The sequence below is a fragment of the Balaenoptera physalus genome (genome assembly GCF_965194825.1).
Source record: "Balaenoptera physalus genome assembly, chromosome: 6".
NCBI lineage: Eukaryota > Metazoa > Chordata > Mammalia > Artiodactyla > Balaenopteridae > Balaenoptera > Balaenoptera physalus.
Window position 1 is genome coordinate 76,899,791 of NC_138885.1, and position 17,884 is coordinate 76,917,674.

The window sequence follows — 17,884 nt, forward strand, 5'->3', positions numbered from 1 at the left end:
TTTAAATGACTGAACCAGTTTTAGAATCTTTTCTATATGGAGGTGCCCTACATGGATGCATATTTATAATCCATTCATGGATAGTCCAAAGGCCTACAGTTAAAACATACAGTTAAGACATATTTAGCGCTGGGTCATGAGTCTGTGTAAAGGTATATTTTATTGTTACTGTGCTTCCAGTGCCACCCACATTGAGTGTCCAAATGCTGTTTTATCAGTAATGCATTATCATCATTATGAATGAAACATTCCATTGGATTTGTCCACCCTGGAGGCAAACTGATTCATCAGTAAACTATAGGTGTCAAGTTGTGTGGGTAAGGCCCTCAATGGACCATTATTGGGGGTAAAGAATTAGATAAGACTTTCTCTTTGTCTAATAGGTGAACACTTAAAACTGGCTAAAGTATTGTTTTGGGGACCTGGGTTAAGATTTAATTAGAGGTGCCATTTTTATTTTTCTGTGAGTTTATTGAGCAGTAACTCCTCTAAGATTTTTTTTTCCATTTTTTATTGTGGTAATATACTTAGAAATTAAACTTGCCTCTTAACCATTTCTAATTGTACAGTTCAATGGTCTTAAATATATCCATACTGTGTTACCATCATCACTTTTCATCTCCAGAACTCTTTTTATTTTGTAAAACTGCAACTCTATACTCATTAAATAATAACTTCCCATTTCCCCCTATCCACGGCCCCTGGCAACTATCATTCTACTGTCTGTCTCTGATTTTGACTAACATCCTTGCATTACTGGAATCATACATTGTCTTTTTGTGACTGACCTATTTCACTTAGCATAATGTTCTCATGGTTCATCCATGTTGTAGCATATGTTAGGATGTCTTTACTTTTCAAGGCTTAATTATGTTCCATTGTATGTATTTTGTTAAATTTTTATTTTGTATTGGAGTATAGTTGATTTACAATGTTGTGTTAGTTTCAGGTGTATGGCAAAGTGATTCAGTTATACAGGTACATATATCTATTCTTTTTCAGATTCTTTTCCCACTTAGGTTATTACAGAATATTGAGTAGAGTTCCCTGTGCTATACAGTAGGTCCTTGTTGATTATGTATTTTATATATAGTAGTGTGTATATGTTAATCCCAAACTCCCAATGTATCCCTCCCCCCCCACCTTTCCCCTTCCATTGAATGGTTTTGGCACATTTATCAAAAATCATTTGACCACATATGTGAGGGTTTATTCCTGAGCTCTTTATTCTCTTCTGCTGGTCTGTACATCTGTCTTTATGCCAGCACCACCCTGTTTTGATTACTGTAAATTGTAGTAAGTTTTGAAATCAGCAAGTGTTAGTCTTCCAGCTGTATTCTTTCTCAAGATTGCTTCAGCTGTCCAGGATGCCTTTAGATTCCATATGAATTTTAGGAAAGGATTTTCTATTTCTGTAAAAAGAGTCACTGGGACTTTGATAGGGATTACATTGAACCTGTAGATCACTTTGGGTAGTACTGACACCTTAACAATATTAAGTCTTTCAGTCCATGAACATGGGATGTTTTCATTTATTTATACCTTCTTTAATTATTCTTTCAGCAACATTTTCTAGTTTTCAATGTACAAGTCTTTCACTTTCTTGGTTAATTCCTAAGTATTTTATTCTATTCTTTCTCATATTATTGTACGTGGACTTTCTGAATTTCCTTTTTGAATTGTTCATTTTTAGTGTATAGAAATGTAACTAATTTTTGTTTGTTGACTTTGTATCCTGCTACTTTACTGAATTCATGTATTAGCTCCAACAGTCTCTTTTGTGGAATCCTTAGGATTTTGTACATATAAGATCATATCATCTGTGAACAGGGATCATTTTACTTCTTCCTTTCCAATTTGGATGCTTCTTATTTCTTTTCCTTACTTAATTTCTCTGGCTATAACTTTCAGTACTATGTTAAATAGAAATGGTGAAAGCAGGCATCATTGTCTTCCTTCTGACTTTAGAGGAAAAGCTTTCAGTTTTTCACCATTGAGTACAATGTTTGCTGTGGGTTTTTCATATAGAGTTTTCATTGTGTTGAGGTAGTTTCCTTCTATTCCTAGTTTATTAAGTGTTTTGGTTTTTTCTTTTTCAAGAAAGAGTGTTAAATTTTGTCAAATGGTTTTTCTACATAAATTGGAATGATCATGTGGGTTTTTTTCCCCTCATTCTGTTAATGTGGTGTATTGCATTCATTGATTTGCATATGTTGAACTATCTTTGCATTTCAGGAATAAATCTTACTTGGTCATGTTGTGTAATCCTTTTAGCATGCTACTGAGTTTGATTTGCTAGTATTTGTTGAGTAGTTTTTGTATCAGTGTTCATAAAGTATATTGGTCTATAGTTTTCTTTCCTTGTAGTGTCTTTTTCTTGCTTTAATATCAGGGTAATGCTGGCCTCAAAGAATGAGTTAGGAAGTGCTCCCCTTCAAGTTTTTGAAAAGGACTGAGAAGAATTGGTATTGGTTCTTCTTTAAATGTTTGGTGGTTTTCACCAATGAAGCCATCAGATCCAGGGCTTTTCTTTGTTGGGAGATTTTTGATTATTTATTCAATCTCCTTATTAGTTATAAGTGTATTCAAATTTTCTATTTCTTCATGATTTAGTCTTGGTAAGTATTGTGGTTCTAGGAACTTGTCGGTTTAATCTAGGTTATTCAGTTTGTTGGCACCTGATTATTCATAGTACTCCCTAATATCTTTGATTTTCTGTCGATTTTGTTGTTCTTTTCAAAGAGCCAAATTTTGGTTTTATTGATTTTCTATATTGTTTTACTATTCTGTATTTCACTTATCTCTGCTCTAATCTTTATTATTTCCTTTTAGTTTATTTCTCTTTTCCTGGTTCCTTAAGTTGTAAAGTTAGGTTGTTGATTTGAGATCTTTGTCATTTTTTAACATAAACATTTATAGCTATGAATTTTCCCCTGAGCACTGCTTTCACTGCATTCCCTCAGTTTGAAGGATAGTTTTGCTGGATATACGGTTCTTGGGTGATAAGGTTTTTGGTTTGGGTTTTGGTTTCTTTTAGCACTTTGAAGACTAGAAGATTGGGCCTATATATTCAAAGTTTCTGATTAGAAATATGTGGATCAACTTATTGAGGATCCCTTGTATGTGACAATCACTTCTCTCTTGCTGTTTTCAAAATTTTTTGTCCTCAGCTTTCAAAAGTGTGATTATAATGTGTCTTGGTGCAGGTATCTTTGAGTTCAACCTGGAGTTTGTTGAGCTTCTTGGATGTTTGTATTCATAACTTTCATCAAATTTGGGAAGTTCTCAACTGTTATTTCTTCAAATATTCCCTCTGCCCCTTCTGTCTTTCTTCTCCTTCTGGAATTTCCATGAGGTATACATTGATCTTGGTGGTGTCATACAGTTCCCTTAGGCTTATTTACTTTTCTTTAATCTTATATCTTTCTTCCAGACATGATAATGCCCATCATCCTACCTTCAATATCACTGATTCTTTTCTGCTTGCTCAAATCTGCCTTTGAATCCCTCTAGTGATTTTTTCATTTCTGTTATTTTTGGCTCTAGAATTTCTTTTGGATTCTTTTTATGTTATCCATCTATTTATTTTGTTCATACATCATTTTCTTGACTTTTCCACATCTTCCTTTTGTACTCTGAGCATCTTTGAGACAGTTGTCTTAAAAGTCTTTTTGAAGTAGATCTGCCACCAGCTGTTTTCAGGAAGAGTTTCGGTTGGTTTATTTTTTTCTTTAAATGGGACATATTTTTCTATTTTTGTGTGTGCCTCATGATATTTGTTGAAAATTTGACATTTGAATCTAATAATGTGGTACCTCCAAAAATCAGATTCTCACTCTTCACCAGAATCTGCTATTTTTTGTTTTTGTATGTATGTATGTATGTAATGTCATTGTAGGCTCTCTCTGGACTGAGAATCTGTGTAAGATGCAAACTTAAGGGCTTCTCAGGTCTTTTCTGAGACTTACCTTTCCCTGGGCATGCACAGTGAATTTCTAATTTTCCCTGTTTATGCACTTGCTTTTGAACGTCCTAGTCTTTAATGTCTGTCTCACAAAAGGGGAAAAAGAATGAAGTGAGTGGAGCAAAAGGTAGCTGAACCTTTTATTTCCCTGGAAGTCACTTCAGCCAGAGGAGAAGGGGCTTGCAACATGGGAGGAGATGCAAAAACAATGGCCACCTGTATCTTTGTCTGTACCTTTGAGATCAAAAGCAGCAATCAGCAATCAGAGCACAGTTTCTTGAATTTAGAGGACTGGGTCCATATTGCCTACAGGGGCTCCTTCAAGCTATATGCAGGCTGCTCCAGGAACACGTGTATGACTGCCTGCCACAGGGCTGGTGGGTGGAAGATGGGTAGCAGTTACTGTACTAGGAACTAAAATTGACCAAAATTAACGACAATTTACCATCCAAGTCTTTCACTGGAAGTTGTAAAGCTTTAATAGATTCGACAGTTCCAAAAGAGTTAAATCAGACAGATTTTGCCAGTGCAGTTGTTGTCTAGATGGTGAGACAGATTCTCAGTGCTTCCTATGCTGCCATCTCCCCAGAATCCTCTCCATGTCATAAGATTTTAAGTAAAAAAAGCCCCATTTTAGAATAAGATGCCAGGTTGGAGGTCATGACTTCTTTTTTAGTGAAGCAATATATCTTCATTAGGATCTAGCAATTGTTTAACATCAGCTTCCAGCAGAAGTCTTCAAATCCATAAGTCCAAAGACAAATGAACTCCTGTGAAGTCTTTATCCAGTATTCTTGATCACTTGTGAGTTTTCGCATACACATCTGTAGTTTCTTGGTGCATGAAGGAGAGAAGGTACTGAAGTATCTGGACTTCTCTTAACTCTTCTTGCTGCAGGGGCTCTCATGTCAATGATGGCCATCTCCAAAGTCATTGATTACAGTGCCTATTGCAAAATTCCCAAGTACTGGATGTTGTCCCTAAAATAACCAAAAAGGCCAATAAAATGTTGAGACTCTTTTTGTGAGTCTTTTGTCTCTAGGACCAGCTGTTTATTTGTGAAATCTTTTAGGCATATAGCCAATTTGCAATGAAATTGTTACTTGAATGTTATGGAATTTGTTTTTGTTTCTTTTTCTGTCATTCAGTGCTAATCTATTCTTAGGTATGATTGGTGGCATGCAAAACAACATTACCAGTTGTCAAAAAGTCATAATTTTAACAAAATACCTGCCTATCTACCACTCCTTCATACTGTGATAGTGTTGGTCCAGCTGATTGATAATATATTGATAGTATGGGTTTCCAGGTGAAGGCAAACCAATTTTATGTTTCTTGTCAGAGTTAATATAAAATGTAAAACATTAGTAATAGAAAAAATTTTAAACTAAATGCAACTATTGACAGCACTTTTACTCACTGCTACAAAATCATGTACTCAGGGAAAAGGCAGCTACTGCATTTTTACTTGAGTCTTCATTATCCACTGTAAGGTTCCAAATAGCAGTGCCTTTTGCTGGGCACACAAGGCTCTTAAACTTCTTCTAACTCTTCTGTGAGAAAACTCAACACTTTTTAATTTTCTTAGTGGGAAAATTGTGTCATTTACACAATTGTGATAAGCTTTGCTTGTAAAGCTTATCATACATTATGCTGACCTTGCTCTAAACCACAGACAGTGGACACAATGGTTGCATTCAATAAAAATACAATAAAAATATCTAAGACTTAGACCTTGTCCCTGTTTATCTGATGCCCGTGTTTTTCTGGAGTCCAGTCTCAGTTTTTTCACCAGTTTTTTCATCATTTTGACTACTGTTTTGAGCAACTACTATAGGATGCACATTGGCCAACTTTTATCTATTCAATTTTATCAGTCCACCAATTCTGTGTACTTTGGCGGCGTGGGGGTGGGCAAGAACATGGCCTCCTTTCTTTTGACTATGAGTAATCTCATCTTTCAGGGTTCTTATATCTGTAATTAATCTTCTAATTCTTTGTTTTAGTGAAGTAGCTGGCAAATTTCCTGTTTTTAAATGACAATTATTTTTTGTGCTGATGGCTGATAGGATCATGTCACCCAACTCACTCTGGAGCTTGAAGAAAAAATTTCTGATGATCTGTTAGAATCTGTTCTCTTGGTCTTCATAATTCTTCCTCAAATACCCAGTAAGATTTCTCTTCACTGCAAACATATTCTGAGAGTAGTTGCATTTAAAAAAAATTTTTTTTTTAATTTTTATTGGATTATATTAATAGTTGATTTAAAATGTGTTACTTTTAGGTGTACAGCAAAGTGAATCAGTTATACACACGTGTGTATATATATATATATATATATATGTATATATATATATATATATATCCATTCTTTTTCAAATAAGAGTAGTTACATTTTGCAATTTATTTTATATCCAAATCAATTCCCTGAATGTACCTAATTTACAAGACTCACTTCTCTTTGCATGCCCAATCTTCCTTACCAAGATTTTTATGAATTTTAGGTTGTCAAAGAACGTGGAAGAGATTAATTAACTACTGATAAATATTGTAGGTAAGTTTCATAGGTAGTATATACTGAAAAGAATATTTCCAACATTTAATTCTGAATAGAAATATGTACACTATACAAGAAACTATTACAAATAATGCCAAAAAGAGAGCAATTAAAATATTGGTCAAAGATTATAAACATGTAGTTTATAGAAGAAGGAATACAAAACACTAACAAGAAAATTAACGGATATTTGTAACAATATTTAGTTTTCAAGGAAATTCTAAATAAAACATCAGTATCACTTTACTGATATTAAATTTAAAAATAGACTATGACTAATTTCAGGTCCTGGCAAAGAAGAGGAAAGATCTTAAAGCTACATATTTTTCTTGCACACTTGTATGTGGGTACAATCTTGAACCTTTTAGGAAAATTAAGGATATACTATCCTGTTATGGTAATCTCATACTGAGGTAGAGATATTAAGAAAAATATTATTTGGATTTTTAAAGATATGTACAAGAATATTTATTGGAGTACAATTAAATGTGGCTCTGTTTCAAAGACTACCTTACCAAACTGGAATAGTATATAAGCCAAACATGGTGGATATATACATAAAATATTTTGTTGTACTTAGAAGTATTGTAATGGAGGGACATATAGTTATATGGGTGAGTTTTGAAGTATCATGATGTTTTATGATACATAAAATGCATGAAAATCTAAAAATCTAATAGATTATGTAATGACATCTAAACAGGAACCAAACCAAAAAAAAAATTACTGAGATAAATAGATTCAGGTATATACCATATTCATGGATTGGAAACAATAAAAATGTTAATTGATCTATAGATTAAACACAATTTCACTTAAAGTCCACAAGTTTTAATTTATTGTTCTTTTGTGAAAATTTATGAGCTGATTTAAAAAATTATATTTTAAATTGTTGACATGGGTCAACAATAGGTAAGATAATGTGTAATTATAAGAATAATTTTGAAGACATACTCTACTAGATATTAAGATTTAATAAAAAGTTAATTAAGTGTTGTATTATTTCAAGGATACATAGACTGAAAAATAGAGAATTAAAAGCACATACACACACATACTTTTTTTTCCTAGAAGAAAAGGTAGGAATCTACCATGTGAATTTTGATAAGCAAAAACTTCTTAAATAGGACAGAAAATCCCCTAACAATAATGGAGCAAATTCATATATTGTACTACACTAAAATTAAGAACACATGTTATTCAAAAGACACAGTTAAGAATGGAAAAATTCAAATCTTAGAAACTGGAGAAGACATTTGTCATATACATATCTGACAAATGATTCATATCCAGAAAAATTCCTAAGAAAAAGACAGACACACTTATTAATGCTCAAGAGACTTGAATATGCACTCAAAAAAAGAGAACATCCAGTTAGCTAATAAATGCATTAAAAGATGCCAGACTACAATTTTCATCTGAGAAATATAATTTTTAAGCAAAAAATTACAAAGACAATACAAAATGTTATCAATGATCTAGAGTAACAGATACTCAAATTGTCTGTTAAGCATGAAATTGGAGCAACTATTTTGGGAAACTTTTTCAAAGTATCTATAAACTTCACATTTGCCTACTCTGTGAACTAGCAATTCTACTCCTATACATATAACAAACAGAAAAAAAGTATATATATATTCCAAAAGAAAGAATTTCCAAAGAAAGAATGTTCGTAATAAAGTGGAAATAACCCAAATTTCTATAAATGTTAGACTGGGTAAACATATTTGGTATAGCCATAAAATTTTGTATGTGTGTAAACATACATATACACATATATAGTATATATGCATAATTTTATATTATGTTTGTGTATATGTGTTACAATGAAAATGAATACACTATTACTATATTTAACAAAATAAATACCACAAACATGAATTTTAGTAAAAGAGTTCAGACACAAATGAATATTTACTGTAAAACAAGAATAAATAATACATGCAGTTAGTTATTAAAATTTACCTTCGGGAAGGGCCCATAACTGGGAAATTTGAAGTGGGATTCTGGAGAGTTGCAATGTCCTCTTTCTTCGTCTGCATGCTGGTTAAAATAGTATGTTCATTTTGACAAAATTCATCAGGTTTTCCACTTATGTTGCATGTACTTTTTATAAAAGCATACTGCACTTCAATTTAAAAAATGTTTATGTAAAAGCAGTGCTTTGGAAATTGGAACCCTTGTGCAATGCTTATGGGAATGTAAAATGATGCAGCTCTGTGAAAAAATGTACGGTCGTTCTTCAAAAAATTACACATAGGTTTACCATATGATCCAGAAATTCCACTTGTGGGTATATACCCAAAAAGGTGTGGATGCAGGAACTTGAACAGATATTTGTATACTCATGTTCATAGCAGCATTATTCACAATAGGCAAAAGTAGGAAGTAACTCAAGTGCCCATGGGCAAATGAATGGATAAACAAAATGTGGTATATACACACAATGGAATATTATCAGCCTTTAAAAGAAGAACATTTTGACATATACTACAACATTGATGAACATTGAGGACATTGTACTAAATGAAATATACCAATTACAAAAGGACAAATATTGTATGATTCCACTTCTGAGGTATTAGAGTAGTCAAATTTGTAGAGACAGAAAGTTGAACAGTGGTTGCCAGGGGCTGGAGGTTGGTCAGGGGTAGGGAGTTAGTATTTAACAGGGACAGAATTTCAGTGCAGGAAGATGAAAACGTTCTGGGTGTAGATGTTGGTGATGGCTGCGCAATGTGAATGTACAAAATGCCATAGAACTGTACACTTAAAAATGGTTATGTATGTTTTCCCACAATTAAAAAAAATAGGAAGATTCAACAGGGAAAAAAAACAAGAGTGATTAGAGATAAAAGTAAGAAACATAATGAGATATGTGTACTTTTTAAATTATATGCATGAAAACAACTCCAAATTTGTAAGAACACATGCAAAATGACACATATAATACCCATCAGAATATCTTTCTATGGAAAGGGCAAAGAGAAACGGGACTGCATATGGGGTTAAAGGGAAAGATATATTAACTGTAATTCAAACAAGAGAAGAGCCTTTTGTGAATGATGATAATGGGACATGAACTGAAGAGGCCGATTAAACCTTCTACACTTGAAGCCAGAAGGGGAAAGGGTGGCGTTAGTAACACTCCTGTCAAGTTTAAAGGGACCTGGGAATAAACAGTAACACTCCTGTCAAGTTTAAAGTGACCTGGGCATAAACAATATATTATACAGATATGTCATTATAATCTTCACGAGCAAACCCCTACTATGTGGTAAGGATTAGGGTTACAGAGACATTAAATTGTTCCTGCCCTAGAGGACCTCTGAAATATTTGCATCAAAGTAAATAGAACAGAGAAATAGTTGTGTTTTACTTAATGAGTTGGTTTAATTAGTTGAGTAACTTAGTGGTTTTCTCTAAAGATGTAAAGCTGTTTATTTCAGCACTGATGACTTCAGTTTAGATATTTACAAAGTAGTTCTAGAAAAGCCTAACTTGAATAAAGAATAAACTGATAATTATCAAAGTAAAATTCCCAAAGCTTTATTCATTTATTTATTCAGTCAGTTTTTCAGCTAACATTTATTAAACTTTGATTATAAACACTAGGTTGTGTCTCTTTTTTAAACATTATAAATTTTCAAATTTAAGTCAAAATAAATCCAAAAATGTATGGTTAGCATATTGTATGTTACCAGAAGTTTGGTTTGCATGCTGAATTATAAAAAGCATTTAAAGAGTCTTTATAGTAAAAGAGTTTATTATATTTTTGAGATTATAGGTTAGTGGAAAAATTAGATTATAATAAGAGGGATTTGACAAATATAAATTTTTCTTTCATTGTCAGCTGGCAGAGTTTTTCTTCCTTTCTTTCTTTCTTTCCTTCTTTCTTCCTCCCTCCCTTCCTTCTTTTTTTTTATTTTGAATTTTATTTTATTTATTTTTTTATACAGCAGGTTCATATTAGTTATCTATTTTATACATATTAGTGTATACATGTCAATCTCAATCTCCCAATTCATCACACCACCACCACCCGCCCTCCTTTCTTTTTTTCTTTCAATCATAGAGATGTGATGATATAAAAATGAATTTGGTGGTGTCACTTCATTTTCATCTGGGGACTGTACATGGTGTGACATTTCTTTCTTTTCTGGTTCTTTTATAAACATTCAGAATTTTGCCTTTAATAAACAGTAAACAAACAAAAAACAACTTACACTGAGAAGATGCATTGTATAGATACCTAGCGCATTGTAAAGTGAACACTTGCCATGTAACTGGCACATACCTGTCAGAGCAATTTAGGTTAGAAGGAGGAAAAGAAAGCAAAGCATAGGAAAGAAAAGAGAAGCACCAGATCTGTTTACTTGAGAAAAGTTATGTGGTTTGACTGTCTACAAAAAGATAATAAATGTGTAAGTGTGTGTGAGTGGGGGGCAGTTGAATTTTAATACTGTGTCATTCCAAAAATAAAATTTCAGGGATTTTATTTCTTTCTTTTATTCCCATCAAAGTAAATAGATAATCATGACTATCTATGACTGGATTTTCTTTGAAAGGACCATTTTATAGATAGATGATAGATATAGATATATAATATACATATATTTTATAACATAATTATACATATATAATTACATATCTATATAAATGTAATTATCTGAGTATTAAATGATTGGTAAAGAACAAAAAAATTGGATTCTGTCTCTTTAAATAGTAGTACAAGCTCAAATATGTTCCTACCTAATCAACAGTAAAATTAGTTTCCACCTAGAAGGTATTAAGCAAAGATGCAGCAAGCTGTTTGCCTGAGATTAAAACTCGGGTGAGCCAAATCCAGTAAATGTGAATGTAAAGAACACAGCCTTCCTTGCTAGTCTTTAAAACTCTATCTGGTTGTTTGCCATGGCTTTAAGGAGACTTGCTCACTTGCTTAGAGTCCGAATATTCCTACTCACAGCAATTCCATAATTGGGTTTTTTTCTTTGATTCTTTGTTTAATTATTGGGGCAGGTGGGGTTTATAAAATATACACTATACAATATAATTCAGAATTAGACTCAATAATTACCCTACATACTCTACAAAGCAGTTTCAAGCAAGTACCAAATCCTCATTCATTGCTTGATACAGTAAATTGGTATCTAATTTAAGGTGGGGGCTGGGGAGTGGTCGTGGGCATAACTTAGTTTAACATTTTCTTTCCATTTTCTAAGGGTACAGATGTTCAAGAGTCGACTGGAACTTCTGCATTTGGGTTTGCCAGTTGTTTAAAATCAAGAGCCAGTCCACTTTCACCTTTTTCAAATGCTGTTATGATAAAAGCTCACATGGCAAATAGCTGTGACTTTTAAACTCTCAAGCATGATGTGAAAGGAAGTATGTTTCATTAAAGCTGATTGCCTTTTTAAAATCCTTACTTTTTAAAATCTTTTTTTTTCTTTTTTTTTTTACAAATTCTTCTATTTTTCCTATCTGTTTCTGACCATTCTTCTTCTGTCTTTTTCTGTGACTGTTTTTCAAGATTTTATTCTTAGCAAATTTTTGCTTTATACTAAATCCTTCCCTAGTAGTTGGAAACACTCAATTACTCTCCCAATGGTGCTGACGTAGTGCAAACTTCCAACTCCTGTTCTTCTCTGGTGTTTACTTTTTTATTCTGTTTGTTCCAAAAGCCTTGAGGACATTTCTAATTATATGTCTTGCTCTCAGCCCAAGATGATCATATTCCAAATTTGCACTAATGTATTTCCTGCCCCAGTTAGTTTTATTCTTCAGTTATCCCTACATAATTCATTGGTGCACACTTCTTCCTTCCTGATTATTAAAAATTAGAGATCTTGGCATCATTTTCCTTCTTTCCTTTCACGTAATACTTTTAGATAAAATTGAAATAATGTTTTTCCTTTCATCATCCTGGAATTGTACTTTACTTGTCTATTATCTTTTCACCGTCCTAGTTCTCATTTTCATAACTCCATCCTATGGTTATTCTACAGGCTCCCTGATAGAATTTTCTTAGGAAAATTTATCTGAAACCACTAGTAAAATATTTTTTTCTAAACAAGCTTTAACCTATCACTTCCTGTATGAAGATGTGTGAGTTTTGTTGTCTGGCTTTTAAGACTTTATAAATTTATTACTTGGTATTTATTCACTTTTATTCTATACTGTATTGGAACTGCCCTATTTGGAAAGATTACTCAGCAACCCACCTCTTTTCCTCAGTATATATTGATACATTCTCCCCCTTCACGGGCTGTTTGCATTTTTAATTTTTAAGACTTTAGGTGTTTTCTTACTTTAATTGGAACTTCATTCTCTGTGTCCCAGATTAATATCTAACTTCTTCATGTACTACTTCTTACATTCACTGTTCTTTTGCTTTTTTTTTTTTGCAACCCTCATTGCAGTTATAATCAGTATCAATTTGTATTACTTATTTGTTCCCCCTTTCACAATATTTCATTAGACTGATGGCTACATAAAAACAGAGACTATATAATTTCTTCTTTTGGTTCCTCTATAGCATATATCATGTACTGTATGTAGGGACTCGAGTTTTTAGCAGATTGATAATTTGTTTACTTATTTAGAATCCACTTACATATACCAGCTATTCACAACCTATAATGACATCTTGGAAATTTCAGTCTAGAAGGCAATCACTGGTTAAGTCAGAGAGAAAATGTATCTTTGATAGTTTGCAAGTGACATTCTTGTTTATATAATACACTCTCAGAGGAAGAATTATGGTGACTATGCAAGATCAAAATAAAGATCAATTTTCATATTTCTCTCTGCCTCCTTTCAACATAATGCATCTTTAAATTATTGTAGCATTTCTGGTAAGGTAAGGGCCTTCAACAAGCAACAGAGTATGTCTAATGGTAGCCCTCTAGTGGCCGCTGGATTCCAGAAGGTAAAGGATAGTAGTTTTCAGAGGGTATGAAGACGAATAACCAATTATTATTGCAGAGGTGATACATTTAATGTAAAAATTTCCCCAAATCTTTAGCTAGTGAAAGTGGGGGGCAACCAGGTAATGGAACATAAGAAAGGGAGATTTATACCTTAACTTTCCAGGCACAAACATACTTTTGGAATTAAAAAATAATCATGCTTCTCAATATTACTCTTTTCTCAGATAATTTCTATAAATTAGTGCCTGGGTACCAGCAAGGCTTGTGTCACTATGGTGGATATTTCCAGGTTAATAGACATATTGAACAAAGCTGAATATGAGTAAAATTCTCAATTTGAGTTATTGGTGCCTGCCAGAACTGATGTAGATTTCACAACATTAGAATTTATGACCAACGTGATAAGTTTTTCTCAAATCCCCCTAAGTGCTTATTAGGAAATCTGTCATTTCACAGACACTACCAAGAAGACGTTTTGAGAAGGGAATAGTTGTCCATCACATCTTATCATATGGGGACTGGAGATAGAGAATGTTTTTATATAAGTTCTAAGAAATGCTTCTTATTATAAAGGTAAAGTTGAAATTCTAACAACTCAAGAAAAATTGTACAAAAGTTCTTTTCAGCAAAGTGATGCCACAGTATCATTGCCATCCTCCCTGGAGGATGGGGCCTCTCACAAGCCCCTGAATATTGTTGGGTTTACATAAGTAGTAGTTCTGTCTGTGTAAGGTTGGCACAGTCAACAGAAGTACTCAAGACAGAACTGCATAGTTTTACTTACTTACATTACTTCAGTGTTCTGCATCTGGCACATGAGTATGTATGAACAGAGCTATTGAATAATAAAAATATGTACATATTTTTCCTCCTTTTTTATTTGCAAAGCATTTGGGAAGAGGAATGCATGTACACAGCTGGAAAAATGATAAAATCCAATATGTATGAACCCAGTAATTGGACATTCCATTATTAGAAAGAGAACCAGTACTATTATATTTTCTGGAAATGAATCTGTCCATCACCAGAAGTCAACATTCTGCTCATGCAGCAACATATGTAAGCAGAGCCACCTATGTTTGGAAGTATTCTCAAATATAAAGTGAAAACTTCAGTGACCGTATCAGACACCACTTATGCCCTAAATCATGTCCTCTCAGCTCACCTTTTTACTCTAGGAATGGCTATGGAAACCAGCAAATATAACCTGATTGCAATTTGCTTAGATGAATCATGTTTCTCTAGCTTTTTGCTCTGGGATTTTACCTCATGGTGTAACCTTTGACTAATAGGTGTTGAAATCTAAAGGATATCTCTTTTGTCTTTGGGACAGATAATTCTGAGTTTGTTTGTATAGAGATCCTCAGAGTTTCCCCAGTGGGAATGAGGCTAGTTTTCCTACCATAGTGGTCAACTTGAAAAGTTACCCGTGGATAGGCTTTTTCTTCTTTCCTGTTTCAGTCTTCCCACTAACCCACTACTGTTCCACAAGATCATTTCCCAGAATATTGGGTTGGCCAAAAAGTTGGTTGGCCCAAAAATAAAAGACATTTTTCATTTTCATTGAACAATGTATTCACTAACCGAACAAACTCTTTGGCCAAGCCAATAGCATAGCCCTTGACTCAGGCTGAGTTTTGAGGGAAATGAGGACACATATTACTAATAAAATGGCCCTGCTGAGAAACTACAAATGGATTTAAAATTTCACTTTAGAGAAATAAGAAAAATCTATGACTCTTCCTAGGTGTTACTTTGTATGATGGATTATGGGAAACACTTTTAAAAAAATGATCAAAAATAATCTTCTAAGTAGCTATCACTGGAGAAGTAATCAATGTATAAAATAAATTATTGATTTTCAAAAGTATGTTGACCACTTTGAAATATGAAAACACCAATGGCATTCTTACCACCCTGTAATGATGTATTTTAATGATACAAATAATAACTGAGCTATCATTCTTGTTCAATTTGACAGCTCATTCAGGACATAAACTGCAAGTTACTAAATTTGATCTCCTGGGCTCCAGCTCAGGAAACAGCATGTAGGAAACACTTGTTGAATCAATCAGTTACTATAAATAAACTCTAGATTATAAATCAATTCTAGTTAGCTTAACCATAACAATAGCAGCAGTGCCAACTGCTTGGATCATCCATCTATTGAGCCTGTTACTTGGGTATTCACAAGGAAAACACTAGAACTGCCTTTTTTTTTTTCCAAGAAGGAAGTTTGCCATGCACTTAACAAGGATCCTTAAGGGTCTTGGTGGGATCTCCAGGAATTCATTTACCTGTTTTAAAAATATAATTGGTATTTCGGCTTTCAACTACCAACTTTAAAAGATTCAAGTTTAAATTCAGTAGGAATACAATAATTTATTTCCAGAATGCTAAAGAACCTTCAAAGAGTGCTATTTCACTCATCTAAGCAGCATAAGCTTAGCTAGAAAAGTTATTTTTGCCATATTTTAAGAATTCACATTGCAGATCACACACGTTTGTGAAAGAGATACACCCATATGCTTTTGAACGTAGTGTCCTCCATGTATTCAACAATATTTATTTAGTGCCTAATTGTATAATGTCACTGTACCAGAAACTTGTGACACAGAAATGAATAAAATATAGTACTTGTCCTCTAGAGGCTTGTTATCTAGAGGGATACTGTAAGCATAATTATAATAAAAATAATGAGTGTTTTTTAATTGTATAAAGTGTGCTGTGGGAGCACAGAGGAGAGAGTGACATCTTGCAAATAATTCTTATCTATTTTCTTCATTAATGTTTATATTTAAATTGAAATTTATTTCACTGTTATTCTTTGGAATAGACCTAGAATGTATCCTGTGAAACATGAAATATCAAAGCAAAAACAAGATACATTATTAGTTTATTTCTAAATGTATTTGCCCTGTTCTTTACATTAATGCTTATTCTATTTTCATAATTATTATTGTATTATATTTAGAATCTAACATTTTTGCTCCATATAGTGGGTTTTGTAAACCCCAAAATGTAAGCATATCATAGTAGAAAGGATGGATTAGAACTCAGGAAGCCCAATTTTTAGGAATAGTTCTGCAGCTAATACTCAAGTCAGAATCTCTCCAGGTCTAAATTTCCTCCCTCTGAAAAGAAAAGAAAGAAAAAAAAAAAGATGTCAATGGGTTTGTCAGGATTAAAGTACAGAGGTTATAGAGAATTTTGACATAGCTTAGCAGGCAGAAGTTTGGCCAATTTTGTCACAATGTTGATAGAAATGTAAAGAATTTTGGGCTTTGTAAAAACATTCATCTGGGTCATAGAATAGCTTAGGATTTATACAATTTTTATCTATTGTATGATAGAGAATTTAAATACTCATTGGTTTAGTCGGAACTGGAATTCAAGCTTTACAGAGCTTCTATTTTCACCTTTAATTTTCTTTCTGATTCTTTTATTTTCCTTTTGTCTTTTTCTTTCAGAGTATCTAAATATCCAAATAGAATATGTTGGTAAGGAATAAGCTATGATATTCTTTTCAACTAAAATGTTTAAATGGTTTTATTTAATATAATGACATGACATCCTTGAAATGAGAATAAAAAGAGCAGGAAAGTATTAATTGGTTATACTTAAGTTCTGTTCACTTCTGTCCTGAATATTAACTAGAATTCTTCTTCTTTTCTTTTTTTATACATGTCACAAATAAGATAAGGTAATAATTAAATTTTGTACTGAGAATTTTAGTGACTGCTTTCAAGATTAATAAAAGTTTGTATCAATTTTCACAATTTACTTTAATAAATATTATACAATATCATATCCTCCTAAATATGCAGTAAAGAAAGCTAACAATTTTAGCCATAATTTGAATTCAGAATATCTGGATAAGTTTGACAAATATGTCCTTTAAGATATATATATGTTGTGTAGGCCTACTTAGCACACAAAAGTCCATTTAGATAAAAATATACCTTGTACATCTATAATTATTTGTAATAGTACTCACATTTGGAATCAGTTCTTACATTTTCCTGAGGGAAACATAATGTATAAGCTGGTTATAATTATTTAAATACTTTGAAGATATGAATATGTTTAATAAAATATGAAATTTTGACACAACACTAAATTCAGAGAATAGGAATAATAACCAATTAAAGAAAAAAAAACATAAACACACAAATGATGATAGATTCAATGGAGTTTGTATAACATTGGTTTGTCTATGGAACATACACACATGTAAGTAGAGAGATGATATTTACATTTAGGAAAGTAAGATAATACCATGCTCTGAGGCTTAGGGTAAGCAGAATAAACTAGAAAATAGTGGAAGAGGCGAGCATGTGTATGTCCTGCATACCTTACAAATACAAAGTGTTTTTTCTGTTTCATTCACAAAGGATTCCAAGTGCCTGGAGCAGTGTCTGGCACATGTTA